Genomic DNA, 25,432 nt, shown 5'->3' with positions numbered 1-25,432 from the left:
AACGAGCCCACAGACACCGCCCTGCCTGCTCCACGCCGACCCCCCCCCCCGCCCCCACACCGGGTCCGCAACGCCCTCACGCACGCGCGCACCCACGCACGCACGCACGCACGCGCCACCGGCCTCGCACCCCAGCCTCCACACACCCAGGCTCACGCCCCGCAGCACCATCCGCAGCCCCCGACACCCGGCCCACACGCACCGCGACGAACCCTCCTCCCACCCCCCACAAATACACACCCGCTCCCCTCTCACCACGCACTCGCTCCTCAGATGACGCCCTCACAAACTGCACGCACACACACGCACACACCCCGACACAAAACCCACAGGGGAAACGCACCGCCCAGGACGGGGCTGCCGCCCGCACGCCCGCTCCCGCGCCTCACCTGCACGCACCCCGCAGGGGCAGCTCCCGCACAGCCCGCTCGCCTTTCCTCACACCTCCCGGTCCTCGACACAGCTCTCACGCCTCCCTGGGGACGCCCTCCCGCACTTGGCCTGCCTTTTGCTCGCTCCGGGAAACCCGGGACGCGCCCCCCGGGGGCCTCCCCCGGGCCCGTCTCCCGCTTCGCAAGGCCCCGGGGGAGGCAGGATGGGCCACCGCCGCCTCCTCAGGGAGACCAGCCCAGAGGCGACCAGCACCCACCTTTCCCACTTACCGGCCCCGAAGCCGAGGCAGGGACTGCTCCAGGCCCGCAGGCAGCCTTCCCGGCCAAAAGGACAGCGGCTGCCTCCCTCCCCTCACTTTCAAAGGGCCAGCTGCCAAGGAGGCAGGCTGGCAAAGGGCTTCCCTCAACCAGCCACCCCAAAGGCCCGGGCTGCGCCGCACGGCAAGGCTTCTGGCTTTCCTTTCTCCCAGCCTCCAGCGGCGGAGCTGAAGCGGCGGGCAGGGAGCGCGAGGGCAGACAGGCCTTGGGGCGCCTGCCGCCGCTTCGGCCAGCTGGCCTCCCACACCTGCTGCCAAGGGGGCAAGAGCGCCGCCTGGTAAGAAAAACAAAGACGCCGCGGGGCCGGGCGCCCCAAGCCCTCGCCCTGGGCTGCGGCGGGCGAGGTGGCTACAGCCTGCGAGACCTCTGCGGAAGCAAGCGAGGACCAGGCGGCAAAAGCCTGTGCCGCAGGGAGACCTGCAGCCGGGCAGCGGCAGGGAGCGTGGCGAGGGCCGGCAAAAGCCTACAGCACCCAGTATTCCCAGGAGGTCTCCCATCCAAGTACTAACCAGGCCCGACCCTGCTTAGCTTCCGAGATCAGACGAGATCGGGCGTGTTCAGGGTGGTATGGCCGTAGACGCTGCTGCCTGCCGCTTTGCCTGCCTTTAAACGAGCCCACAGACACCGCCCTGCCTGCTCCACGCCGACCCCCCCCCCGCCCCCACACCGGGTCCGCAACGCCCTCACGCACGCGCGCACCCACGCACGCACGCACGCACGCGCCACCGGCCTCGCACCCCAGCCTCCACACACCCAGGCTCACGCCCCGCAGCACCATCCGCAGCCCCCGACCCCCGGCCCACACGCACCGCGACGAACCCTCCTCCCCACCCCCCACAAATACACACCCGCTCCCCTCTCACCACGCACTCGCTCCTCAGATGACGCCCTCACAAACTGCACGCACACACACGCACACACCCCGACACAAAACCCACAGGGGAAACGCACCGCCCAGGACGGGGCTGCCGCCCGCACGCCCGCTCCCGCGCCTCACCTGCACGCACCCCGCAGGGGCAGCTCCCGCACAGCCCGCTCGCCTTTCCTCACACCTCCCGGTCCTCGACACAGCTCTCACGCCTCCCTGGGGACGCCCTCCCGCACTTGGCCTGCCTTTTGCTCGCTCCGGGAAACCCGGGACGCGCCCCCCGGGGGCCTCCCCCGGGCCCGTCTCCCGCTTCGCAAGGCCCCGGGGGAGGCAGGATGGGCCACCGCCGCCTCCTCAGGGAGACCAGCCCAGAGGCGACCAGCACCCACCTTTCCCACTTACCGGCCCCGAAGCCGAGGCAGGGACTGCTCCAGGCCCGCAGGCAGCCTTCCCGGCCAAAAGGACAGCGGCTGCCTCCCTCCCCTCACTTTCAAAGGGCCAGCTGCCAAGGAGGCAGGCTGGCAAAGGGCTTCCCTCAACCAGCCACCCCAAAGGCCCGGGCTGCGCCGCACGGCAAGGCTTCTGGCTTTCCTTTCTCCCAGCCTCCAGCGGCGGAGCTGAAGCGGCGGGCAGGGAGCGCGAGGGCAGACAGGCCTTGGGGCGCCTGCCGCCGCTTCGGCCAGCTGGCCTCCCACACCTGCTGCCAAGGGGGCAAGAGCGCCGCCTGGTAAGAAAAACAAAGACGCCGCGGGGCCGGGCGCCCCAAGCCCTCGCCCTGGGCTGCGGCGGGCGAGGTGGCTACGGCCTGCGAGACCTCTGCGGAAGCGAGCGAGGACCAGGCGGCAAAAGCCTGTGCCGCAGGGAGACCTGCAGCCGGGCAGCGGCAGGGAGCGTGGCGAGGGCCGGCAAAAGCCTACAGCACCCAGTATTCCCAGGAGGTCTCCCATCCAAGTACTAACCAGGCCCGACCCTGCTTAGCTTCCGAGATCAGACGAGATCGGGCGTGTTCAGGGTGGTATGGCCGTAGACGCTGCTGCCTGCCGCTTTGCCTGCCTTTAAACGAGCCCACAGACACCGCCCTGCCTGCTCCACGCTGACCCCCCCCCCCGCCCCCACACCGGGTCCGCAACGCCCTCACGCACGCGCGCACCCACGCACGCACGCACGCACGCACGCGCCACCGGCCTCGCACCCCAGCCTCCACACACCCAGGCTCACGCCCCGCAGCACCATCCGCAGCCCCCGACCCCCGGCCCACACGCACCGCGACGAACCCTCCTCCCCACCCCCCACAAATACACACCCGCTCCCCTCTCACCACGCACTCGCTCCTCAGATGACGCCCTCACAAACTGCACGCACACACACGCACACACCCCGACACAAAACCCACAGGGGAAACGCACCGCCCAGGACGGGGCTGCCGCCCGCACGCCCGCTCCCGCGCCTCACCTGCACGCACCCCGCAGGGGCAGCTCCCGCACAGCCCGCTCGCCTTTCCTCACACCTCCCGGTCCTCGACACAGCTCTCACGCCTCCCTGGGGACGCCCTCCCGCACTTGGCCTGCCTTTTGCTCGCTCCGGGAAACCCGGGACGCGCCCCCCGGGGGCCTCCCCCGGGCCCGTCTCCCGCTTCGCAAGGCCCCGGGGGAGGCAGGATGGGCCACCGCCGCCTCCTCAGGGAGACCAGCCCAGAGGCGACCAGCACCCACCTTTCCCACTTACCGGCCCCGAAGCCGAGGCAGGGACTGCTCCAGGCCCGCAGGCAGCCTTCCCGGCCAAAAGGACAGCGGCTGCCTCCCTCCCCTCACTTTCAAAGGGCCAGCTGCCAAGGAGGCAGGCTGGCAAAGGGCTTCCCTCAACCAGCCACCCCAAAGGCCCGGGCTGCGCCGCACGGCAAGGCTTCTGGCTTTCCTTTCTCCCAGCCTCCAGCGGCGGAGCTGAAGCGGCGGGCAGGGAGCGCGAGGGCAGACAGGCCTTGGGGCGCCTGCCGCCGCTTCGGCCAGCTGGCCTCCCACACCTGCTGCCAAGGGGGCAAGAGCGCCGCCTGGTAAGAAAAACAAAGACGCCGCGGGGCCGGGCGCCCCAAGCCCTCGCCCTGGGCTGCGGCGGGCGAGCTGGCTACGGCCTGCGAGACCTCTGCGGAAGCAAGCGAGGACCAGGCGGCAAAAGCCTGTGCCGCAGGGAGACCTGCAGCCGGGCAGCGGCAGGGAGCGTGGCGAGGGCCGGCAAAAGCCTACAGCACCCAGTATTCCCAGGAGGTCTCCCATCCAAGTACTAACCAGGCCCGACCCTGCTTAGCTTCCGAGATCAGACGAGATCGGGCGTGTTCAGGGTGGTATGGCCGTAGACGCTGCTGCCTGCCGCTTTGCCTGCCTTTAAACGAGCCCACAGACACCGCCCTGCCTGCTCCACGCCGACCCCCCCCCCCGCCCCCACACCGGGTCCGCAACGCCCTCACGCACGCGCGCACCCACGCACGCACGCACGCACGCACCACCGGCCTCGCACCCCAGCCTCCACACACCCAGGCTGACGCCCCGCAGCACCATCCGCAGCCCCCGACCCCCGGCCCACACGCACCGCGACGAACCCTCCTCCCCACCCCCCACAAATACACACCCGCTCCCCTCTCACCACGCACTCGCTCCTCAGATGACGCCCTCACAAACTGCACGCACACACACGCACACACCCCGACACAAAACCCACAGGGGAAACGCACCGCCCAGGACGGGGCTGCCGCCCGCATGCCCGCTCCCGCGCCTCACCTGCACGCACCCCGCAGGGGCAGCTCCCGCACAGCCCGCTCGCCTTTCCTCACACCTCCCGGTCCTCGACACAGCTCTCACGCCTCCCTGGGGACGCCCTCCCGCACTTGGCCTGCCTTTTGCTCGCTCCGGGAAACCCGGGACGCGCCCCCCGGGGGCCTCCCCCGGGCCCGTCTCCCGCTTCGCAAGGCCCCGGGGGAGGCAGGATGGGCCACCGCCGCCTCCTCAGGGAGACCAGCCCAGAGGCGACCAGCACCCACCTTTCCCACTTACCGGCCCCGAAGCCGAGGCAGGGACTGCTCCAGGCCCGCAGGCAGCCTTCCCGGCCAAAAGGACAGCGGCTGCCTCCCTCCCCTCACTTTCAAAGGGCCAGCTGCCAAGGAGGCAGGCTGGCAAAGGGCTTCCCTCAACCAGCCACCCCAAAGGCCCGGGCTGCGCCGCACGGCAAGGCTTCTGGCTTTCCTTTCTCCCAGCCTCCAGCGGCGGAGCTGAAGCGGCGGGCAGGGAGCGCGAGGGCAGACAGGCCTTGGGGCGCCTGCCGCCGCTTCGGCCAGCTGGCCTCCCACACCTGCTGCCAAGGGGGCAAGAGCGCCGCCTGGTAAGAAAAACAAAGACGCCGCGGGGCCGGGCGCCCCAAGCCCTCGCCCTGGGCTGCGGCGGGCGAGGTGGCTACGGCCTGCGAGACCTCTGCGGAAGCAAGCGAGGACCAGGCGGCAAAAGCCTGTGCCGCAGGGAGACCTGCAGCCGGGCAGCGGCAGGGAGCGTGGCGAGGGCCGGCAAAAGCCTACAGCACCCAGTATTCCCAGGAGGTCTCCCATCCAAGTACTAACCAGGCCCGACCCTGCTTAGCTTCCGAGATCAGACGAGATCGGGCGTGTTCAGGGTGGTATGGCCGTAGACGCTGCTGCCTGCCGCTTTGCCTGCCTTTAAACGAGCCCACAGACACCGCCCTGCCTGCTCCACGCCGACCCCCCCCCCCGCCCCCACACCGGGTCCGCAACGCCCTCACGCACGCGCGCACCCACGCACGCACGCACGCACGCGCCACCGGCCTCGCACCCCAGCCTCCACACACCCAGGCTCACGCCCCGCAGCACCATCCGCAGCCCCCGACCCCCGGCCCACACGCACCGCGACGAACCCTCCTCCCCACCCCCCACAAATACACACCCGCTCCCCTCTCACCACGCACTCGCTCCTCAGATGACGCCCTCACAAACTGCACGCACACACACGCACACACCCCGACACAAAACCCACAGGGGAAACGCACCGCCCAGGACGGGGCTGCCGCCCGCATGCCCGCTCCCGCGCCTCACCTGCACGCACCCCGCAGGGGCAGCTCCCGCACAGCCCGCTCGCCTTTCCTCACACCTCCCGGTCCTCGACACAGCTCTCACGCCTCCCTGGGGACGCCCTCCCGCACTTGGCCTGCCTTTTGCTCGCTCCGGGAAACCCGGGACGCGCCCCCCGGGGGCCTCCCCCGGGCCCGTCTCCCGCTTCGCAAGGCCCCGGGGGAGGCAGGATGGGCCACCGCCGCCTCCTCAGGGAGACCAGCCCAGAGGCGACCAGCACCCACCTTTCCCACTTACCGGCCCCGAAGCCGAGGCAGGGACTGCTCCAGGCCCGCAGGCAGCCTTCCCGGCCAAAAGGACAGCGGCTGCCTCCCTCCCCTCACTTTCAAAGGGCCAGCTGCCAAGGAGGCAGGCTGGCAAAGGGCTTCCCTCAACCAGCCACCCCAAAGGCCCGGGCTGCGCCGCACGGCAAGGCTTCTGGCTTTCCTTTCTCCCAGCCTCCAGCGGCGGAGCTGAAGCGGCGGGCAGGGAGCGCGAGGGCAGACAGGCCTTGGGGCGCCTGCCGCCGCTTCGGCCAGCTGGCCTCCCACACCTGCTGCCAAGGGGGCAAGAGCGCCGCCTGGTAAGAAAAACAAAGACGCCGCGGGGCCGGGCGCCCCAAGCCCTCGCCCTGGGCTGCGGCGGGCGAGGTGGCTACGGCCTGCGAGACCTCTGCGGAAGCAAGCGAGGACCAGGCGGCAAAAGCCTGTGCCGCAGGGAGACCTGCAGCCGGGCAGCGGCAGGGAGCGTGGCGAGGGCCAGCAAGAGCCTACAGCACCCAGTATTCCCAGGAGGTCTCCCATACAAGTACTAACCAGGCCCGACCCTGCTTAGCTTCCGAGATCAGACGAGATCGGGCGTGTTCAGGGTGGTATGGCCGTAGACGCTGCTGCCTGCCGCTTTGCCTGCCTTTAAACGAGCCCACAGACACCGCCCTGCCTGCTCCACGCCGACCCCCCCCCCCGCCCCCACACCGGGTCCGCAACGCCCTCACGCACGCGCGCACCCACGCACGCACGCACGCACGCGCCACCGGCCTCGCACCCCAGCCTCCACACACCCAGGCTCACGCCCCGCAGCACCATCCGCAGCCCCCGACACCCGGCCCACACGCACCGCGACGAACCCTCCTCCCCACCCCCCACAAATACACACCCGCTCCCCTCTCACCACGCACTCGCTCCTCAGATGACGCCCTCACAAACTGCACGCACACACACGCACACACCCCGACACAAAACCCACAGGGGAAACGCACCGCCCAGGACGGGGCTGCCGCCCGCACGCCCGCTCCCGCGCCTCACCTGCACGCACCCCGCAGGGGCAGCTCCCGCACAGCCCGCTCGCCTTTCCTCACACCTCCCGGTCCTCGACACAGCTCTCACGCCTCCCTGGGGACGCCCTCCCGCACTTGGCCTGCCTTTTGCTCGCTCCGGGAAACCCGGGACGCGCCCCCCGGGGGCCTCCCCCGGGCCCGTCTCCCGCTTCGCAAGGCCCCGGGGGAGGCAGGATGGGCCACCGCCGCCTCCTCAGGGAGACCAGCCCAGAGGCGACCAGCACCCACCTTTCCCACTTACCGGCCCCGAAGCCGAGGCAGGGACTGCTCCAGGCCCGCAGGCAGCCTTCCCGGCCAAAAGGACAGCGGCTGCCTCCCTCCCCTCACTTTCAAAGGGCCAGCTGCCAAGGAGGCAGGCTGGCAAAGGGCTTCCCTCAACCAGCCACCCCAAAGGCCCGGGCTGCGCCGCACGGCAAGGCTTCTGGCTTTCCTTTCTCCCAGCCTCCAGCGGCGGAGCTGAAGCGGCGGGCAGGGAGCGCGAGGGCAGACAGGCCTTGGGGCGCCTGCCGCCGCTTCGGCCAGCTGGCCTCCCACACCTGCTGCCAAGGGGGCAAGAGCGCCGCCTGGTAAGAAAAACAAAGACGCCGCGGGGCCGGGCGCCCCAAGCCCTCGCCCTGGGCTGCGGCGGGCGAGGTGGCTACAGCCTGCGAGACCTCTGCGGAAGCAAGCGAGGACCAGGCGGCAAAAGCCTGTGCCGCAGGGAGACCTGCAGCCGGGCAGCGGCAGGGAGCGTGGCGAGGGCCGGCAAAAGCCTACAGCACCCAGTATTCCCAGGAGGTCTCCCATCCAAGTACTAACCAGGCCCGACCCTGCTTAGCTTCCGAGATCAGACGAGATCGGGCGTGTTCAGGGTGGTATGGCCGTAGACGCTGCTGCCTGCCGCTTTGCCTGCCTTTAAACGAGCCCACAGACACCGCCCTGCCTGCTCCACGCCGACCCCCCCCCCGCCCCCACACCGGGTCCGCAACGCCCTCACGCACGCGCGCACCCACGCACGCACGCACGCACGCGCCACCGGCCTCGCACCCCAGCCTCCACACACCCAGGCTCACGCCCCGCAGCACCATCCGCAGCCCCCGACCCCCGGCCCACACGCACCGCGACGAACCCTCCTCCCCACCCCCCACAAATACACACCCGCTCCCCTCTCACCACGCACTCGCTCCTCAGATGACGCCCTCACAAACTGCACGCACACACACGCACACACCCCGACACAAAACCCACAGGGGAAACGCACCGCCCAGGACGGGGCTGCCGCCCGCACGCCCGCTCCCGCGCCTCACCTGCACGCACCCCGCAGGGGCAGCTCCCGCACAGCCCGCTCGCCTTTCCTCACACCTCCCGGTCCTCGACACAGCTCTCACGCCTCCCTGGGGACGCCCTCCCGCACTTGGCCTGCCTTTTGCTCGCTCCGGGAAACCCGGGACGCGCCCCCCGGGGGCCTCCCCCGGGCCCGTCTCCCGCTTCGCAAGGCCCCGGGGGAGGCAGGATGGGCCACCGCCGCCTCCTCAGGGAGACCAGCCCAGAGGCGACCAGCACCCACCTTTCCCACTTACCGGCCCCGAAGCCGAGGCAGGGACTGCTCCAGGCCCGCAGGCAGCCTTCCCGGCCAAAAGGACAGCGGCTGCCTCCCTCCCCTCACTTTCAAAGGGCCAGCTGCCAAGGAGGCAGGCTGGCAAAGGGCTTCCCTCAACCAGCCACCCCAAAGGCCCGGGCTGCGCCGCACGGCAAGGCTTCTGGCTTTCCTTTCTCCCAGCCTCCAGCGGCGGAGCTGAAGCGGCGGGCAGGGAGCGCGAGGGCAGACAGGCCTTGGGGCGCCTGCCGCCGCTTCGGCCAGCTGGCCTCCCACACCTGCTGCCAAGGGGGCAAGAGCGCCGCCTGGTAAGAAAAACAAAGACGCCGCGGGGCCGGGCGCCCCAAGCCCTCGCCCTGGGCTGCGGCGGGCGAGGTGGCTACGGCCTGCGAGACCTCTGCGGAAGCAAGCGAGGACCAGGCGGCAAAAGCCTGTGCCGCAGGGAGACCTGCAGCCGGGCAGCGGCAGGGAGCGTGGCGAGGGCCGGCAAAAGCCTACAGCACCCAGTATTCCCAGGAGGTCTCCCATCCAAGTACTAACCAGGCCCGACCCTGCTTAGCTTCCGAGATCAGACGAGATCGGGCGTGTTCAGGGTGGTATGGCCGTAGACGCTGCTGCCTGCCGCTTTGCCTGCCTTTAAACGAGCCCACAGACACCGCCCTGCCTGCTCCACGCCGACCCCCCCCCCCCCGCCCCCACACCGGGTCCGCAACGCCCTCACGCACGCGCGCACCCACGCACGCACGCACGCACGCGCCACCGGCCTCGCACCCCAGCCTCCACACACCCAGGCTCACGCCCCGCAGCACCATCCGCAGCCCCCGACCCCCGGCCCACACGCACCGCGACGAACCCTCCTCCCCACCCCCCACAAATACACACCCGCTCCCCTCTCACCACGCACTCGCTCCTCAGATGACGCCCTCACAAACTGCACGCACACACACGCACACACCCCGACACAAAACCCACAGGGGAAACGCACCGCCCAGGACGGGGCTGCCGCCCGCACGCCCGCTCCCGCGCCTCACCTGCACGCACCCCGCAGGGGCAGCTCCCGCACAGCCCGCTCGCCTTTCCTCACACCTCCCGGTCCTCGACACAGCTCTCACGCCTCCCTGGGGACGCCCTCCCGCACTTGGCCTGCCTTTTGCTCGCTCCGGGAAACCCGGGACGCGCCCCCCGGGGGCCTCCCCCGGGCCCGTCTCCCGCTTCGCAAGGCCCCGGGGGAGGCAGGATGGGCCACCGCCGCCTCCTCAGGGAGACCAGCCCAGAGGCGACCAGCACCCACCTTTCCCACTTACCGGCCCCGAAGCCGAGGCAGGGACTGCTCCAGGCCCGCAGGCAGCCTTCCCGGCCAAAAGGACAGCGGCTGCCTCCCTCCCCTCACTTTCAAAGGGCCAGCTGCCAAGGAGGCAGGCTGGCAAAGGGCTTCCCTCAACCAGCCACCCCAAAGGCCCGGGCTGCGCCGCACGGCAAGGCTTCTGGCTTTCCTTTCTCCCAGCCTCCAGCGGCGGAGCTGAAGCGGCGGGCAGGGAGCGCGAGGGCAGACAGGCCTTGGGGCGCCTGCCGCCGCTTCGGCCAGCTGGCCTCCCACACCTGCTGCCAAGGGGGCAAGAGCGCCGCCTGGTAAGAAAAACAAAGACGCCGCGGGGCCGGGCGCCCCAAGCCCTCGCCCTGGGCTGCGGCGGGCGAGGTGGCTACGGCCTGCGAGACCTCTGCGGAAGCAAGCGAGGACCAGGCGGCAAAAGCCTGTGCCGCAGGGAGACCTGCAGCCGGGCAGCGGCAGGGAGCGTGGCGAGGGCCGGCAAAAGCCTACAGCACCCAGTATTCCCAGGAGGTCTCCCATCCAAGTACTAACCAGGCCCGACCCTGCTTAGCTTCCGAGACCAGACGAGATCGGGCGTGTTCAGGGTGGTATGGCCGTAGACGCTGCTGCCTGCCGCTTTGCCTGCCTTTAAACGAGCCCACAGACACCGCCCTGCCTGCTCCACGCCGACCCCCCCCCCCCCGCCCCCACACCGGGTCCGCAACGCCCTCACGCACGCGCGCACCCACGCACGCACGCACGCACGCGCCACCGGCCTCGCACCCCAGCCTCCACACACCCAGGCTCACGCCCCGCAGCACCATCCGCAGCCCCCGACCCCCGGCCCACACGCACCGCGACGAAACCTCCTCCCCACCCCCCACAAATACACACCCGCTCCCCTCTCACCACGCACTCGCTCCTCAGATGACGCCCTCACAAACTGCACGCACACACACGCACACACCCCGACACAAAACCCACAGGGGAAACGCACCGCCCAGGACGGGGCTGCCGCCCGCACGCCCGCTCCCGCGCCTCACCTGCACGCACCCCGCAGGGGCAGCTCCCGCACAGCCCGCTCGCCTTTCCTCACACCTCCCGGTCCTCGACACAGCTCTCACGCCTCCCTGGGGACGCCCTCCCGCACTTGGCCTGCCTTTTGCTCGCTCCGGGAAACCCGGGACGCGCCCCCCGGGGGCCTCCCCCGGGCCCGTCTCCCGCTTCGCAAGGCCCCGGGGGAGGCAGGATGGGCCACCGCCGCCTCCTCAGGGAGACCAGCCCAGAGGCGACCAGCACCCACCTTTCCCACTTACCGGCCCCGAAGCCGAGGCAGGGACTGCTCCAGGCCCGCAGGCAGCCTTCCCGGCCAAAAGGACAGCGGCTGCCTCCCTCCCCTCACTTTCAAAGGGCCAGCTGCCAAGGAGGCAGGCTGGCAAAGGGCTTCCCTCAACCAGCCACCCCAAAGGCCCGGGCTGCGCCGCACGGCAAGGCTTCTGGCTTTCCTTTCTCCCAGCCTCCAGCGGCGGAGCTGAAGCGGCGGGCAGGGAGCGCGAGGGCAGACAGGCCTTGGGGCGCCTGCCGCCGCTTCGGCCAGCTGGCCTCCCACACCTGCTGCCAAGGGGGCAAGAGCGCCGCCTGGTAAGAAAAACAAAGACGCCGCGGGGCCGGGCGCCCCAAGCCCTCGCCCTGGGCTGCGGCGGGCGAGGTGGCTACGGCCTGCGAGACCTCTGCGGAAGCAAGCGAGGACCAGGCGGCAAAAGCCTGTGCCGCAGGGAGACCTGCAGCCGGGCAGCGGCAGGGAGCGTGGCGAGGGCCGGCAAAAGCCTACAGCACCCAGTATTCCCAGGAGGTCTCCCATCCAAGTACTAACCAGGCCCGACCCTGCTTAGCTTCCGAGATCAGACGAGATCGGGCGTGTTCAGGGTGGTATGGCCGTAGACGCTGCTGCCTGCCGCTTTGCCTGCCTTTAAACGAGCCCACAGACACCGCCCTGCCTGCTCCACGCCGACCCCCCCCCCCCCGCCCCCACACCGGGTCCGCAACGCCCTCACGCACGCGCGCACCCACGCACGCACGCACGCACGCGCCACCGGCCTCGCACCCCAGCCTCCACACACCCAGGCTCACGCCCCGCAGCACCATCCGCAGCCCCCGACCCCCGGCCCACACGCACCGCGACGAACCCTCCTCCCCACCCCCCACAAATACACACCCGCTCCCCTCTCACCACGCACTCGCTCCTCAGATGACGCCCTCACAAACTGCACGCACACACACGCACACACCCCGACACAAAACCCACAGGGGAAACGCACCGCCCAGGACGGGGCTGCCGCCCGCACGCCCGCTCCCGCGCCTCACCTGCACGCACCCCGCAGGGGCAGCTCCCGCACAGCCCGCTCGCCTTTCCTCACACCTCCCGGTCCTCGACACAGCTCTCACGCCTCCCTGGGGACGCCCTCCCGCACTTGGCCTGCCTTTTGCTCGCTCCGGGAAACCCGGGACGCGCCCCCCGGGGGCCTCCCCCGGGCCCGTCTCCCGCTTCGCAAGGCCCCGGGGGAGGCAGGATGGGCCACCGCCGCCTCCTCAGGGAGACCAGCCCAGAGGCGACCAGCACCCACCTTTCCCACTTACCGGCCCCGAAGCCGAGGCAGGGACTGCTCCAGGCCCGCAGGCAGCCTTCCCGGCCAAAAGGACAGCGGCTGCCTCCCTCCCCTCACTTTCAAAGGGCCAGCTGCCAAGGAGGCAGGCTGGCAAAGGGCTTCCCTCAACCAGCCACCCCAAAGGCCCGGGCTGCGCCGCACGGCAAGGCTTCTGGCTTTCCTTTCTCCCAGCCTCCAGCGGCGGAGCTGAAGCGGCGGGCAGGGAGCGCGAGGGCAGACAGGCCTTGGGGCGCCTGCCGCCGCTTCGGCCAGCTGGCCTCCCACACCTGCTGCCAAGGGGGCAAGAGCGCCGCCTGGTAAGAAAAACAAAGACGCCGCGGGGCCGGGCGCCCCAAGCCCTCGCCCTGGGCTGCGGCGGGCGAGGTGGCTACGGCCTGCGAGACCTCTGCGGAAGCAAGCGAGGACCAGGCGGCAAAAGCCTGTGCCGCAGGGAGACCTGCAGCCGGGCAGCGGCAGGGAGCGTGGCGAGGGCCGGCAAAAGCCTACAGCACCCAGTATTCCCAGGAGGTCTCCCATCCAAGTACTAACCAGGCCCGACCCTGCTTAGCTTCCGAGACCAGACGAGATCGGGCGTGTTCAGGGTGGTATGGCCGTAGACGCTGCTGCCTGCCGCTTTGCCTGCCTTTAAACGAGCCCACAGACACCGCCCTGCCTGCTCCACGCCGACTCCCCCCCCCGCCCCCACACCGGTTCCGCAACGCCCTCACGCACGCGCGCACCCACGCACGCACGCACGCACGCGCCACCGGCCTCGCACCCCAGCCTCCACACACCCAGGCTCACGCCCCGCAGCACCATCCGCAGCCCTCGACACCCGGCCCACACGCACCGCGACGAACCCTCCTCCCCACCCCCCACAAATACACACCCGCTCCCCTCTCACCACGCACTCGCTCCTCAGATGACGCCCTCACAAACTGCACGCACACACACGCACACACCCCGACACAAAACCCACAGGGGAAACGCACCGCCCAGGACGGGGCTGCCGCCCGCACGCCCGCTCCCGCGCCTCACCTGCACGCACCCCGCAGGGGCAGCTCCCGCACAGCCCGCTCGCCTTTCCTCACACCTCCCGGTCCTCGACACAGCTCTCACGCCTCCCTGGGGACGCCCTCCCGCACTTGGCCTGCCTTTTGCTCGCTCCGGGAAACCCGGGACGCGCCCCCCGGGGGCCTCCCCCGGGCCCGTCTCCCGCTTCGCAAGGCCCCGGGGGAGGCAGGATGGGCCACCGCCGCCTCCTCAGGGAGACCAGCCCAGAGGCGACCAGCACCCACCTTTCCCACTTACCGGCCCCGAAGCCGAGGCAGGGACTGCTCCAGGCCCGCAGGCAGCCTTCCCGGCCAAAAGGACAGCGGCTGCCTCCCTCCCCTCACTTTCAAAGGGCCAGCTGCCAAGGAGGCAGGCTGGCAAAGGGCTTCCCTCAACCAGCCACCCCAAAGGCCCGGGCTGCGCCGCACGGCAAGGCTTCTGGCTTTCCTTTCTCCCAGCCTCCAGCGGCGGAGCTGAAGCGGCGGGCAGGGAGCGCGAGGGCAGACAGGCCTTGGGGCGCCTGCCGCCGCTTCGGCCAGCTGGCCTCCCACACCTGCTGCCAAGGGGGCAAGAGCGCCGCCTGGTAAGAAAAACAAAGACGCCGCGGGGCCGGGCGCCCCAAGCCCTCGCCCTGGGCTGCGGCGGGCGAGGTGGCTACGGCCTGCGAGACCTCTGCGGAAGCAAGCGAGGACCAGGCGGCAAAAGCCTGTGCCGCAGGGAGACCTGCAGCCGGGCAGCGGCAGGGAGCGTGGCGAGGGCCGGCAAAAGCCTACAGCACCCAGTATTCCCAGGAGGTCTCCCATCCAAGTACTAACCAGGCCCGACCCTGCTTAGCTTCCGAGACCAGACGAGATCGGGCGTGTTCAGGGTGGTATGGCCGTAGACGCTGCTGCCTGCCGCTTTGCCTGCCTTTAAACGAGCCCACAGACACCGCCCTGCCTGCTCCACGCCGACTCCCCCCCCCGCCCCCACACCGGGTCCGCAACGCCCTCACGCACGCGCGCACCCACGCACGCACGCACGCACGCGCCACCGGCCTCGCACCCCAGCCTCCACACACCCAGGCTCACGCCCCGCAGCACCATCCGCAGCCCCCGACCCCCGGCCCACACGCACCGCGACGAACCCTCCTCCCCACCCCCCACAAATACACACCCGCTCCCCTCTCACCACGCACTCGCTCCTCAGATGACGCCCTCACAAACTGCACGCACACACACGCACACACCCCGACACAAAACCCACAGGGGAAACGCACCGCCCAGGACGGGGCTGCCGCCCGCATGCCCGCTCCCGCGCCTCACCTGCACGCACCCCGCAGGGGCAGCTCCCGCACAGCCCGCTCGCCTTTCCTCACACCTCCCGGTCCTCGACACAGCTCTCACGCCTCCCTGGGGACGCCCTCCCGCACTTGGCCTGCCTTTTGCTCGCTCCGGGAAACCCGGGACGCGCCCCCCGGGGGCCTCCCCCGGGCCCGTCTCCCGCTTCGCAAGGCCCCGGGGGAGGCAGGATGGGCCACCGCCGCCTCCTCAGGGAGACCAGCCCAGAGGCGACCAGCACCCACCTTTCCCACTTACCGGCCCCGAAGCCGAGGCAGGGACTGCTCCAGGCCCGCAGGCAGCCTTCCCGGCCAAAAGGACAGCGGCTGCCTCCCTCCCCTCACTTTCAAAGGGCCAGCTGCCAAGGAGGCAGGCTGGCAAAGGGCTTCCCTCAACCAGCCACCCCAAAGGCCCGGGCTGCGCCGCACGGCAAGGCTTCTGGCTTTCCTTTCTCCCAGCCTCCAGCGGCGGAGCTGAAGCGGCGGGCAGGGAGCGCGAGGGCAGACAGGCCTTGGGGCGCCTGCCGCCGCTTCGGCCAGCTGGCCTCCCACACCTGCTGCCAAGGGGGCAAGAGCGCCGCCTGGTAAGAAAAACAAAGACGCCGCGGGGCCGGGCGCCCCAAGCCCTCGCCCTGGGCTGCGGCGGGCGAGGTGGCTACGGCCTGCGAGACCTCTGCGGAAGCAAGCGAGGACCAGGCGGCAAAAGCCTGTGCCGCAGGGAGACCTGCAGCCGGGCAGCGGCAGGGAGCGTGGCGAGGGCCAGCAAAAGCCTACAGCACCCAGTATTCCCAGGAGGTCTCCCATCCAAGTACTAACCAGGCCCGACCCTGCTTAGCTTCCGAGATCAGACGAGATCGGGCGTGTTCAGGGTGGTATGGCCGTAGACGCTGCTGCCTGCCGCTTTGCCTGCCTTTAAACGAGCCCACAGACACCGCCCTGCCTGCTCCACGCCGACCCCCCCCCCCGCCCCCACACCGGGTCCGCAACGCCCTCACGCACGCGCGCACCCACGCACGCACGCACGCACGCGCCACCGGCCTCGCACCCCAGCCTCCACACACCCAGGCTCACGCCCCGCAGCACCATCCGCAGCCCCCGACCCCCGGCCCACACGCACCGCGACGAACCCTCCTCCCCACCCCCCACAAATACACACCCGCTCCCCTCTCACCACGCACTCGCTCCTCAGATGACGCCCTCACAAACTGCACGCACACACACGCACACACCCCGACACAAAACCCACAGGGGAAACGCACCGCCCAGGACGGGGCTGCCGCCCGCACGCCCGCTCCCGCGCCTCACCTGCACGCACCCCGCAGGGGCAGCTCCCGCACAGCCCGCTCGCCTTTCCTCACACCTCCCGGTCCTCGACACAGCTCTCACGCCTCCCTGGGGACGCCCTCCCGCACTTGGCCTGCCTTTTGCTCGCTCCGGGAAACCCGGGACGCGCCCCCCGGGGGCCTCCCCCGGGCCCGTCTCCCGCTTCGCAAGGCCCCGGGGGAGGCAGGATGGGCCACCGCCGCCTCCTCAGGGAGACCAGCCCAGAGGCGACCAGCACCCACCTTTCCCACTTACCGGCCCCGAAGCCGAGGCAGGGACTGCTCCAGGCCCGCAGGCAGCCTTCCCGGCCAAAAGGACAGCGGCTGCCTCCCTCCCCTCACTTTCAAAGGGCCAGCTGCCAAGGAGGCAGGCTGGCAAAGGGCTTCCCTCAACCAGCCACCCCAAAGGCCCGGGCTGCGCCGCACGGCAAGGCTTCTGGCTTTCCTTTCTCCCAGCCTCCAGCGGCGGAGCTGAAGCGGCGGGCAGGGAGCGCGAGGGCAGACAGGCCTTGGGGCGCCTGCCGCCGCTTCGGCCAGCTGGCCTCCCACACCTGCTGCCAAGGGGGCAAGAGCGCCGCCTGGTAAGAAAAACAAAGACGCCGCGGGGCCGGGCGCCCCAAGCCCTCGCCCTGGGCTGCGGCGGGCGAGGTGGCTACAGCCTGCGAGACCTCTGCGGAAGCAAGCGAGGACCAGGCGGCAAAAGCCTGTGCCGCAGGGAGACCTGCAGCCGGGCAGCGGCAGGGAGCGTGGCGAGGGCCGGCAAAAGCCTACAGCACCCAGTATTCCCAGGAGGTCTCCCATCCAAGTACTAACCAGGCCCGACCCTGCTTAGTTTCCGAGATCAGACGAGATCGGGCGTGTTCAGGGTGGTATGGCCGTAGACGCTGCTGCCTGCCGCTTTGCCTGCCTTTAAACGAGCCCACAGACACCGCCCTGCCTGCTCCACGCCGACCCCCCCCCCGCCCCCACACCGGGTCCGCAACGCCCTCACGCACGCGCGCACCCACGCACGCACGCACGCACGCGCCACCGGCCTCGCACCCCAGCCTCCACACACCCAGGCTCACGCCCCGCAGCACCATCCGCAGCCCCCGACCCCCGGCCCACACGCACCGCGACGAACCCTCCTCCCCACCCCCCACAAATACACACCCGCTCCCCTCTCACCACGCACTCGCTCCTCAGATGACGCCCTCACAAACTGCACGCACACACACGCACACACCCCGACACAAAACCCACAGGGGAAACGCACCGCCCAGGACGGGGCTGCCGCCCGCACGCCCGCTCCCGCGCCTCACCTGCACGCACCCCGCAGGGGCAGCTCCCGCACAGCCCGCTCGCCTTTCCTCACACCTCCCGGTCCTCGACACAGCTCTCACGCCTCCCTGGGGACGCCCTCCCGCACTTGGCCTGCCTTTTGCTCGCTCCGGGAAACCCGGGACGCGCCCCCCGGGGGCCTCCCCCGGGCCCGTCTCCCGCTTCGCAAGGCCCCGGGGGAGGCAGGATGGGCCACCGCCGCCTCCTCAGGGAGACCAGCCCAGAGGCGACCAGCACCCACCTTTCCCACTTACCGGCCCCGAAGCCGAGGCAGGGACTGCTCCAGGCCCGCAGGCAGCCTTCCCGGCCAAAAGGACAGCGGCTGCCTCCCTCCCCTCACTTTCAAAGGGCCAGCTGCCAAGGAGGCAGGCTGGCAAAGGGCTTCCCTCAACCAGCCACCCCAAAGGCCCGGGCTGCGCCGCACGGCAAGGCTTCTGGCTTTCCTTTCTCCCAGCCTCCAGCGGCGGAGCTGAAGCGGCGGGCAGGGAGCGCGAGGGCAGACAGGCCTTGGGGCGCCTGCCGCCGCTTCGGCCAGCTGGCCTCCCACACCTGCTGCCAAGGGGGCAAGAGCGCCGCCTGGTAAGAAAAACAAAGACGCCGCGGGGCCGGGCGCCCCAAGCCCTCGCCCTGGGCTGCGGCGGGCGAGGTGGCTACGGCCTGCGAGACCTCTGCGGAAGCAAGCGAGGACCAGGCGGCAAAAGCCTGTGCCGCAGGGAGACCTGCAGCCGGGCAGCGGCAGGGAGCGTGGCGAGGGCCGGCAAAAGCCTACAGCACCCAGTATTCCCAGGAGGTCTCCCATCCAAGTACTAACCAGGCCCGACCCTGCTTAGCTTCCGAGATCAGACGAGATCGGGCGTGTTCAGGGTGGTATGGCCGTAGACGCTGCTGCCTGCCGCTTTGCCTGCCTTTAAACGAGCCCACAGACACCGCCCTGCCTGCTCCACGCCGACCCCCCCCCCCCGCCCCCACACCGGGTCCGCAACGCCCTCACGCACGCGCGCACCCACGCACGCACGCACGCACGCGCCACCGGCCTCGCACCCCAGCCTCCACACACCCAGGCTCACGCCCCGCAGCACCATCCGCAGCCCCCGACCCCCGGCCCACACGCACCGCGACGAAACCTCCTCCCCACCCCCCACAAATACACACCCGCTCCCCTCTCACCACGCACTCGCTCCTCAGATGACGCCCTCACAAACTGCACGCACACACACGCACACACCCCGACACAAAACCCACAGGGGAAACGCACCGCCCAGGACGGGGCTGCCGCCCGCACGCCCGCTCCCGCGCCTCACCTGCACGCACCCCGCAGGGGCAGCTCCCGCACAGCCCGCTCGCCTTTCCTCACACCTCCCGGTCCTCGACACAGCTCTCACGCCTCCCTGGGGACGCCCTCCCGCACTTGGCCTGCCTTTTGCTCGCTCCGGGAAACCCGGGACGCGCCCCCCGGGGGCCTCCCCCGGGCCCGTCTCCCGCTTCGCAAGGCCCCGGGGGAGGCAGGATGGGCCACCGCCGCCTCCTCAGGGAGACCAGCCCAGAGGCGACCAGCACCCACCTTTCCCACTTACCGGCCCCGAAGCCGAGGCAGGGACTGCTCCAGGCCCGCAGGCAGCCTTCCCGGCCAAAAGGACAGCGGCTGCCTCCCTCCCCTCACTTTCAAAGGGCCAGCTGCCAAGGAGGCAGGCTGGCAAAGGGCTTCCCTCAACCAGCCACCCCAAAGGCCCGGGCTGCGCCGCACGGCAAGGCTTCTGGCTTTCCTTTCTCCCAGCCTCCAGCGGCGGAGCTGAAGCGGCGGGCAGGGAGCGCGAGGGCAGACAGGCCTTGGGGCGCCTGCCGCCGCTTCGGCCAGCTGGCCTCCCACACCTGCTGCCAAGGGGGCAAGAGCGCCGCCTGGTAAGAAAAACAAAGACGCCGCGGGGCCGGGCGCCCCAAGCCCTCGCCCTGGGCTGCGGCGGGCGAGGTGGCTACGGCCTGCGAGACCTCTGCGGAAGCAAGCGAGGACCAGGCGGCAAAAGCCTGTGCCGCAGGGAGACCTGCAGCCGGGCAGCGGCAGGGAGCGTGGCGAGGGCCGGCAAAAGCCTACAGCACCCAGTATTCCCAGGAGGTCTCCCATCCAAGTACTAACCAGGCCCGACCCTGCTTAGCTTCCGAGATCAGACGAGATCGGGCGTGTTCAGGGTGGTATGGCCGTAGACGCTGCTGCCTGCCGCTTTGCCTGCCTTTAAACGAGCCCACAGACACCGCCCTGCCTGCTCCACGCCGACCCCCCCCCCCCGCCCCCACACCGGGTCCGCAACGCCCTCACGCACGCGCGCACCCACGCACGCACGCACGCACGCGCCACCGGCCTCGCACCCCAGCCTCCACACACCCAGGCTCACGCCCCGCAGCACCATCCGCAGCCCCCGACCCCCGGCCCACACGCACCGCGACGAACCCTCCTCCCCACCCCCCACAAATACACACCCGCTCCCCTCTCACCACGCACTCGCTCCTCAGATGACGCCCTCACAAACTGCACGCACACACACGCACACACCCCGACACAAAACCCACAGGGGAAACGCACCGCCCAGGACGGGGCTGCCGCCCGCACGCCCGCTCCCGCGCCTCACCTGCACGCACCCCGCAGGGGCAGCTCCCGCACAGCCCGCTCGCCTTTCCTCACACCTCCCGGTCCTCGACACAGCTCTCACGCCTCCCTGGGGACGCCCTCCCGCACTTGGCCTGCCTTTTGCTCGCTCCGGGAAACCCGGGACGCGCCCCCCGGGGGCCTCCCCCGGGCCCGTCTCCCGCTTCGCAAGGCCCCGGGGGAGGCAGGATGGGCCACCGCCGCCTCCTCAGGGAGACCAGCCCAGAGGCGACCAGCACCCACCTTTCCCACTTACCGGCCCCGAAGCCGAGGCAGGGACTGCTCCAGGCCCGCAGGCAGCCTTCCCGGCCAAAAGGACAGCGGCTGCCTCCCTCCCCTCACTTTCAAAGGGCCAGCTGCCAAGGAGGCAGGCTGGCAAAGGGCTTCCCTCAACCAGCCACCCCAAAGGCCCGGGCTGCGCCGCACGGCAAGGCTTCTGGCTTTCCTTTCTCCCAGCCTCCAGCGGCGGAGCTGAAGCGGCGGGCAGGGAGCGCGAGGGCAGACAGGCCTTGGGGCGCCTGCCGCCGCTTCGGCCAGCTGGCCTCCCACACCTGCTGCCAAGGGGGCAAGAGCGCCGCCTGGTAAGAAAAACAAAGACGCCGCGGGGCCGGGCGCCCCAAGCCCTCGCCCTGGGCTGCGGCGGGCGAGGTGGCTACGGCCTGCGAGACCTCTGCGGAAGCAAGCGAGGACCAGGCGGCAAAAGCCTGTGCCGCAGGGAGACCTGCAGCCGGGCAGCGGCAGGGAGCGTGGCGAGGGCCGGCAAAAGCCTACAGCACCCAGTATTCCCAGGAGGTCTCCCATCCAAGTACTAACCAGGCCCGACCCTGCTTAGCTTCCGAGATCAGACGAGATCGGGCGTGTTCAGGGTGGTATGGCCGTAGACGCTGCTGCCTGCCGCTTTGCCTGCCTTTAAACGAGCCCACAGACACCGCCCTGCCTGCTCCACGCCGACCCCCCCCCCCCGCCCCCACACCGGGTCCGCAACGCCCTCACGCACGCGCGCACCCACGCACGCACGCACGCACGCGCCACCGGCCTCGCACCCCAGCCTCCACACACCCAGGCTCACGCCCCGCAGCACCATCCGCAGCCCCCGACCCCCGGCCCACACGCACCGCGACGAACCCTCCTCCCCACCCCCCACAAATACACACCCGCTCCCCTCTCACCACGCACTCGCTCCTCAGATGACGCCCTCACAAACTGCACGCACACACACGCACACACCCCGACACAAAACCCACAGGGGAAACGCACCGCCCAGGACGGGGCTGCCGCCCGCACGCCCGCTCCCGCGCCTCACCTGCACGCACCCCGCAGGGGCAGCTCCCGCACAGCCCGCTCGCCTTTCCTCACACCTCCCGGTCCTCGACACAGCTCTCACGCCTCCCTGGGGACGCCCTCCCGCACTTGGCCTGCCTTTTGCTCGCTCCGGGAAACCCGGGACGCGCCCCCCGGGGGCCTCCCCCGGGCCCGTCTCCCGCTTCGCAAGGCCCCGGGGGAGGCAGGATGGGCCACCGCCGCCTCCTCAGGGAGACCAGCCCAGAGGCGACCAGCACCCACCTTTCCCACTTACCGGCCCCGAAGCCGAGGCAGGGACTGCTCCAGGCCCGCAGGCAGCCTTCCCGGCCAAAAGGACAGCGGCTGCCTCCCTCCCCTCACTTTCAAAGGGCCAGCTGCCAAGGAGGCAGGCTGGCAAAGGGCTTCCCTCAACCAGCCACCCCAAAGGCCCGGGCTGCGCCGCACGGCAAGGCTTCTGGCTTTCCTTTCTCCCAGCCTCCAGCGGCGGAGCTGAAGCGGCGGGCAGGGAGCGCGAGGGCAGACAGGCCTTGGGGCGCCTGCCGCCGCTTCGGCCAGCTGGCCTCCCACACCTGCTGCCAAGGGGGCAAGAGCGCCGCCTGGTAAGAAAAACAAAGACGCCGCGGGGCCGGGCGCCCCAAGCCCTCGCCCTGGGCTGCGGCGGGCGAGGTGGCTACGGCCTGCGAGACCTCTGCGGAAGCAAGCGAGGACCAGGCGGCAAAAGCCTGTGCCGCAGGGAGACCTGCAGCCGGGCAGCGGCAGGGAGCGTGGCGAGGGCCGGCAAAAGCCTACAGCACCCAGTATTCCCAGGAGGTCTCCCATCCAAGTACTAACCAGGCCCCACCCTGCTTAGCTTCCGAGATCAGACGAGATCGGGCGTGTTCAGGGTGGTATGGCCGTAGACGCTGCTGCCTGCCGCTTTGCCTGCCTTTAAACGAGCCCACAGACACCGCCCTGCCTGCTCTACGCCGACCCCCCCCCCCCCGCCCCCACACCGGGTCCGCAACGCCCTCACGCACGCGCGCACCCACGCACGCACGCACGCACGCGCCACCGGCCTCGCACCCCAGCCTCCACACACCCAGGCTCACGCCCCGCAGCACCATCCGCAGCCCCCGACCCCCGGCCCACACGCACCGCGACGAACCCTCCTCCCCACCCCCCACAAATACACACCCGCTCCCCTCTCACCACGCACTCGCTCCTCAGATGACGCCCTCACAAACTGCACGCACACACACGCACACACCCCGACACAAAACCCACAGGGGAAACGCACCGCCCAGGACGGGGCTGCCGCCCGCACGCCCGCTCCCGCGCCTCACCTGCACGCACCCCGCAGGGGCAGCTCCCGCACAGCCCGCTCGCCTTTCCTCACACCTCCCGGTCCTCGACACAGCTCTCACGCCTCCCTGGGGACGCCCTCCCGCACTTGGCCTGCCTTTTGCTCGCTCCGGGAAACCCGGGACGCGCCCCCCGGGGGCCTCCCCCGGGCCCGTCTCCCGCTTCGCAAGGCCCCGGGGGAGGCAGGATGGGCCACCGCCGCCTCCTCAGGGAGACCAGCCCAGAGGCGACCAGCACCCACCTTTCCCACTTACCGGCCCCGAAGCCGAGGCAGGGACTGCTCCAGGCCCGCAGGCAGCCTTCCCGGCCAAAAGGACAGCGGCTGCCTCCCTCCCCTCACTTTCAAAGGGCCAGCTGCCAAGGAGGCAGGCTGGCAAAGGGCTTCCCTCAACCAGCCACCCCAAAGGCCCGGGCTGCGCCGCACGGCAAGGCTTCTGGCTTTCCTTTCTCCCAGCCTCCAGCGGCGGAGCTGAAGCGGCGGGCAGGGAGCGCGAGGGCAGACAGGCCTTGGGGCGCCTGCCGCCGCTTCGGCCAGCTGGCCTCCCACACCTGCTGCCAAGGGGGCAAGAGCGCCGCCTGGTAAGAAAAACAAAGACGCCGCGGGGCCGGGCGCCCCAAGCCCTCGCCCTGGGCTGCGGCGGGCGAGGTGGCTACGGCCTGCGAGACCTCTGCGGAAGCAAGCGAGGACCAGGCGGCAAAAGCCTGTGCCGCAGGGAGACCTGCAGCCGGGCAGCGGCAGGGAGCGTGGCGAGGGCCGGCAAAAGCCTACAGCACCCAGTATTCCCAGGAGGTCTCCCATCCAAGTACTAACCAGGCCCGACCCTGCTTAGCTTCCGAGATCAGACGAGATCGGGCGTGTTCAGGGTGGTATGGCCGTAGACGCTGCTGCCTGCCGCTTTGCCTGCCTTTAAACGAGCCCACAGACACCGCCCTGCCTGCTCCACGCCGACCCCCCCCCCCTGCCCCCACACCGGGTCCGCAACGCCCTCACGCACGCGCGCACCCACGCACGCACGCACGCGCCACCGGCCTCGCACCCCAGCCTCCACACACCCAGGCTCACGCCCCGCAGCACCATCCGCAGCCCCCGACCCCCGGCCCACACGCACCGCGACGAACCCTCCTCCCCACCCCCCACAAATACACACCCGCTCCCCTCTCACCACGCACTCGCTCCTCAGATGACGCCCTCACAAACTGCACGCACACACACGCACACACCCCGACACAAAACCCACAGGGGAAACGCACCGCCCAGGACGGGGCTGCCGCCCGCACGCCCGCTCCCGCGCCTCACCTGCACGCACCCCGCAGGGGCAGCTCCCGCACAGCCCGCTCGCCTTTCCTCACACCTCCCGGTCCTCGACACAGCTCTCACGCCTCCCTGGGGACGCCCTCCCGCACTTGGCCTGCCTTTTGCTCGCTCCGGGAAACCCGGGACGCGCCCCCCGGGGGCCTCCCCCGGGCCCGTCTCCCGCTTCGCAAGGCCCCGGGGGAGGCAGGATGGGCCACCGCCGCCTCCTCAGGGAGACCAGCCCAGAGGCGACCAGCACCCACCTTTCCCACTTACCGGCCCCGAAGCCGAGGCAGGGACTGCTCCAGGCCCGCAGGCAGCCTTCCCGGCCAAAAGGACAGCGGCTGCCTCCCTCCCCTCACTTTCAAAGGGCCAGCTGCCAAGGAGGCAGGCTGGCAAAGGGCTTCCCTCAACCAGCCACCCCAAAGGCCCGGGCTGCGCCGCACGGCAAGGCTTCTGGCTTTCCTTTCTCCCAGCCTCCAGCGGCGGAGCTGAAGCGGCGGGCAGGGAGCGCGAGGGCAGACAGGCCTTGGGGCGCCTGCCGCCGCTTCGGCCAGCTGGCCTCCCACACCTGCTGCCAAGGGGGCAAGAGCGCCGCCTGGTAAGAAAAACAAAGACGCCGCGGGGCCGGGCGCCCCAAGCCCTCGCCCTGGGCTGCGGCGGGCGAGGTGGCTACGGCCTGCGAGACCTCTGCGGAAGCAAGCGAGGACCAGGCGGCAAAAGCCTGTGCCGCAGGGAGACCTGCAGCCGGGCAGCGGCAGGGAGCGTGGCGAGGGCCGGCAAAAGCCTACAGCACCCAGTATTCCCAGGAGGTCTCCCATCCAAGTACTAACCAGGCCCGACCCTGCTTAGCTTCCGAGATCAGACGAGATCGGGCGTGTTCAGGGTGGTATGGCCGTAGACGCTGCTGCCTGCCGCTTTGCCTGCCTTTAAACGAGCCCACAGACACCGCCCTGCCTGCTCCACGCCGACCCCCCCCCCCTGCCCCCACACCGGGTCCGCAACGCCCTCACGCACGCGCGCACCCACGCACGCACGCACGCACGCGCCACCGGCCTCGCACCCCAGCCTCCACACACCCAGGCTCACGCCCCGCAGCACCATCCGCAGCCCCCGACCCCCGGCCCACACGCACCGCGACGAACCCTCCTCCCCACCCCCCACAAATACACACCCGCTCCCCTCTCACCACGCACTCGCTCCTCAGATGACGCCCTCACAAACTGCACGCACACACACGCACACACCCCGACACAAAACCCACAGGGGAAACGCACCGCCCAGGACGGGGCTGC

The 25,432-nt window shown here is 70.7% G+C and overlaps 19 non-coding genes across 19 annotated transcripts; all 19 read right to left on the bottom strand.

The window, feature by feature from the left end:
* Positions 1 to 1,170: 1,170 nt before the first annotated feature.
* LOC142071320 (5S ribosomal RNA) lies at positions 1,171 to 1,289 on the bottom strand. Its single transcript, XR_012667395.1, has one exon. It is a non-coding gene; the product is annotated as a 5S ribosomal RNA (ribosomal RNA).
* Positions 1,290 to 2,488: 1,199 nt separating this feature from the next.
* LOC142071319 (5S ribosomal RNA) lies at positions 2,489 to 2,607 on the bottom strand. Its single transcript, XR_012667394.1, has one exon. It is a non-coding gene; the product is annotated as a 5S ribosomal RNA (ribosomal RNA).
* Positions 2,608 to 3,811: 1,204 nt separating this feature from the next.
* LOC142071318 (5S ribosomal RNA) lies at positions 3,812 to 3,930 on the bottom strand. Its single transcript, XR_012667393.1, has one exon. It is a non-coding gene; the product is annotated as a 5S ribosomal RNA (ribosomal RNA).
* Positions 3,931 to 5,130: 1,200 nt separating this feature from the next.
* LOC142071317 (5S ribosomal RNA) lies at positions 5,131 to 5,249 on the bottom strand. Its single transcript, XR_012667391.1, has one exon. It is a non-coding gene; the product is annotated as a 5S ribosomal RNA (ribosomal RNA).
* A 1,200-nt stretch (positions 5,250 to 6,449) lies between these two features.
* LOC142071264 (5S ribosomal RNA) lies at positions 6,450 to 6,568 on the bottom strand. Its single transcript, XR_012667339.1, has one exon. It is a non-coding gene; the product is annotated as a 5S ribosomal RNA (ribosomal RNA).
* A 1,200-nt stretch (positions 6,569 to 7,768) lies between these two features.
* LOC142071316 (5S ribosomal RNA) lies at positions 7,769 to 7,887 on the bottom strand. The gene has a single exon (XR_012667389.1). It is a non-coding gene; the product is annotated as a 5S ribosomal RNA (ribosomal RNA).
* Positions 7,888 to 9,086: 1,199 nt separating this feature from the next.
* On the bottom strand, positions 9,087 to 9,205 carry LOC142071315 (5S ribosomal RNA). Its single transcript, XR_012667388.1, has one exon. It is a non-coding gene; the product is annotated as a 5S ribosomal RNA (ribosomal RNA).
* A 1,202-nt stretch (positions 9,206 to 10,407) lies between these two features.
* Positions 10,408 to 10,526, bottom strand: LOC142071267 (5S ribosomal RNA). The gene has a single exon (XR_012667342.1). It is a non-coding gene; the product is annotated as a 5S ribosomal RNA (ribosomal RNA).
* A 1,202-nt stretch (positions 10,527 to 11,728) lies between these two features.
* Positions 11,729 to 11,847, bottom strand: LOC142071314 (5S ribosomal RNA). Its single transcript, XR_012667387.1, has one exon. It is a non-coding gene; the product is annotated as a 5S ribosomal RNA (ribosomal RNA).
* A 1,202-nt stretch (positions 11,848 to 13,049) lies between these two features.
* LOC142071266 (5S ribosomal RNA) lies at positions 13,050 to 13,168 on the bottom strand. The gene has a single exon (XR_012667341.1). It is a non-coding gene; the product is annotated as a 5S ribosomal RNA (ribosomal RNA).
* Positions 13,169 to 14,368: 1,200 nt separating this feature from the next.
* On the bottom strand, positions 14,369 to 14,487 carry LOC142071265 (5S ribosomal RNA). Its single transcript, XR_012667340.1, has one exon. It is a non-coding gene; the product is annotated as a 5S ribosomal RNA (ribosomal RNA).
* Positions 14,488 to 15,687: 1,200 nt separating this feature from the next.
* Positions 15,688 to 15,806, bottom strand: LOC142071312 (5S ribosomal RNA). Its single transcript, XR_012667386.1, has one exon. It is a non-coding gene; the product is annotated as a 5S ribosomal RNA (ribosomal RNA).
* A 1,200-nt stretch (positions 15,807 to 17,006) lies between these two features.
* LOC142071276 (5S ribosomal RNA) lies at positions 17,007 to 17,125 on the bottom strand. Its single transcript, XR_012667352.1, has one exon. It is a non-coding gene; the product is annotated as a 5S ribosomal RNA (ribosomal RNA).
* Positions 17,126 to 18,324: 1,199 nt separating this feature from the next.
* On the bottom strand, positions 18,325 to 18,443 carry LOC142071311 (5S ribosomal RNA). Its single transcript, XR_012667385.1, has one exon. It is a non-coding gene; the product is annotated as a 5S ribosomal RNA (ribosomal RNA).
* A 1,201-nt stretch (positions 18,444 to 19,644) lies between these two features.
* Positions 19,645 to 19,763, bottom strand: LOC142071310 (5S ribosomal RNA). Its single transcript, XR_012667384.1, has one exon. It is a non-coding gene; the product is annotated as a 5S ribosomal RNA (ribosomal RNA).
* Positions 19,764 to 20,964: 1,201 nt separating this feature from the next.
* LOC142071309 (5S ribosomal RNA) lies at positions 20,965 to 21,083 on the bottom strand. Its single transcript, XR_012667383.1, has one exon. It is a non-coding gene; the product is annotated as a 5S ribosomal RNA (ribosomal RNA).
* A 1,201-nt stretch (positions 21,084 to 22,284) lies between these two features.
* Positions 22,285 to 22,403, bottom strand: LOC142071260 (5S ribosomal RNA). Its single transcript, XR_012667335.1, has one exon. It is a non-coding gene; the product is annotated as a 5S ribosomal RNA (ribosomal RNA).
* Positions 22,404 to 23,605: 1,202 nt separating this feature from the next.
* Positions 23,606 to 23,724, bottom strand: LOC142071308 (5S ribosomal RNA). The gene has a single exon (XR_012667382.1). It is a non-coding gene; the product is annotated as a 5S ribosomal RNA (ribosomal RNA).
* Positions 23,725 to 24,921: 1,197 nt separating this feature from the next.
* Positions 24,922 to 25,040, bottom strand: LOC142071307 (5S ribosomal RNA). Its single transcript, XR_012667381.1, has one exon. It is a non-coding gene; the product is annotated as a 5S ribosomal RNA (ribosomal RNA).
* Positions 25,041 to 25,432: the final 392 nt, after the last annotated feature.

Source organism: Caretta caretta, chromosome 2 (genome assembly GCF_965140235.1).
Source record: "Caretta caretta isolate rCarCar2 chromosome 2, rCarCar1.hap1, whole genome shotgun sequence".
Taxonomy (NCBI): Eukaryota; Metazoa; Chordata; order Testudines; family Cheloniidae; genus Caretta; species Caretta caretta.
This window is presented reverse-complemented; position numbering and strand designations above follow the sequence as displayed.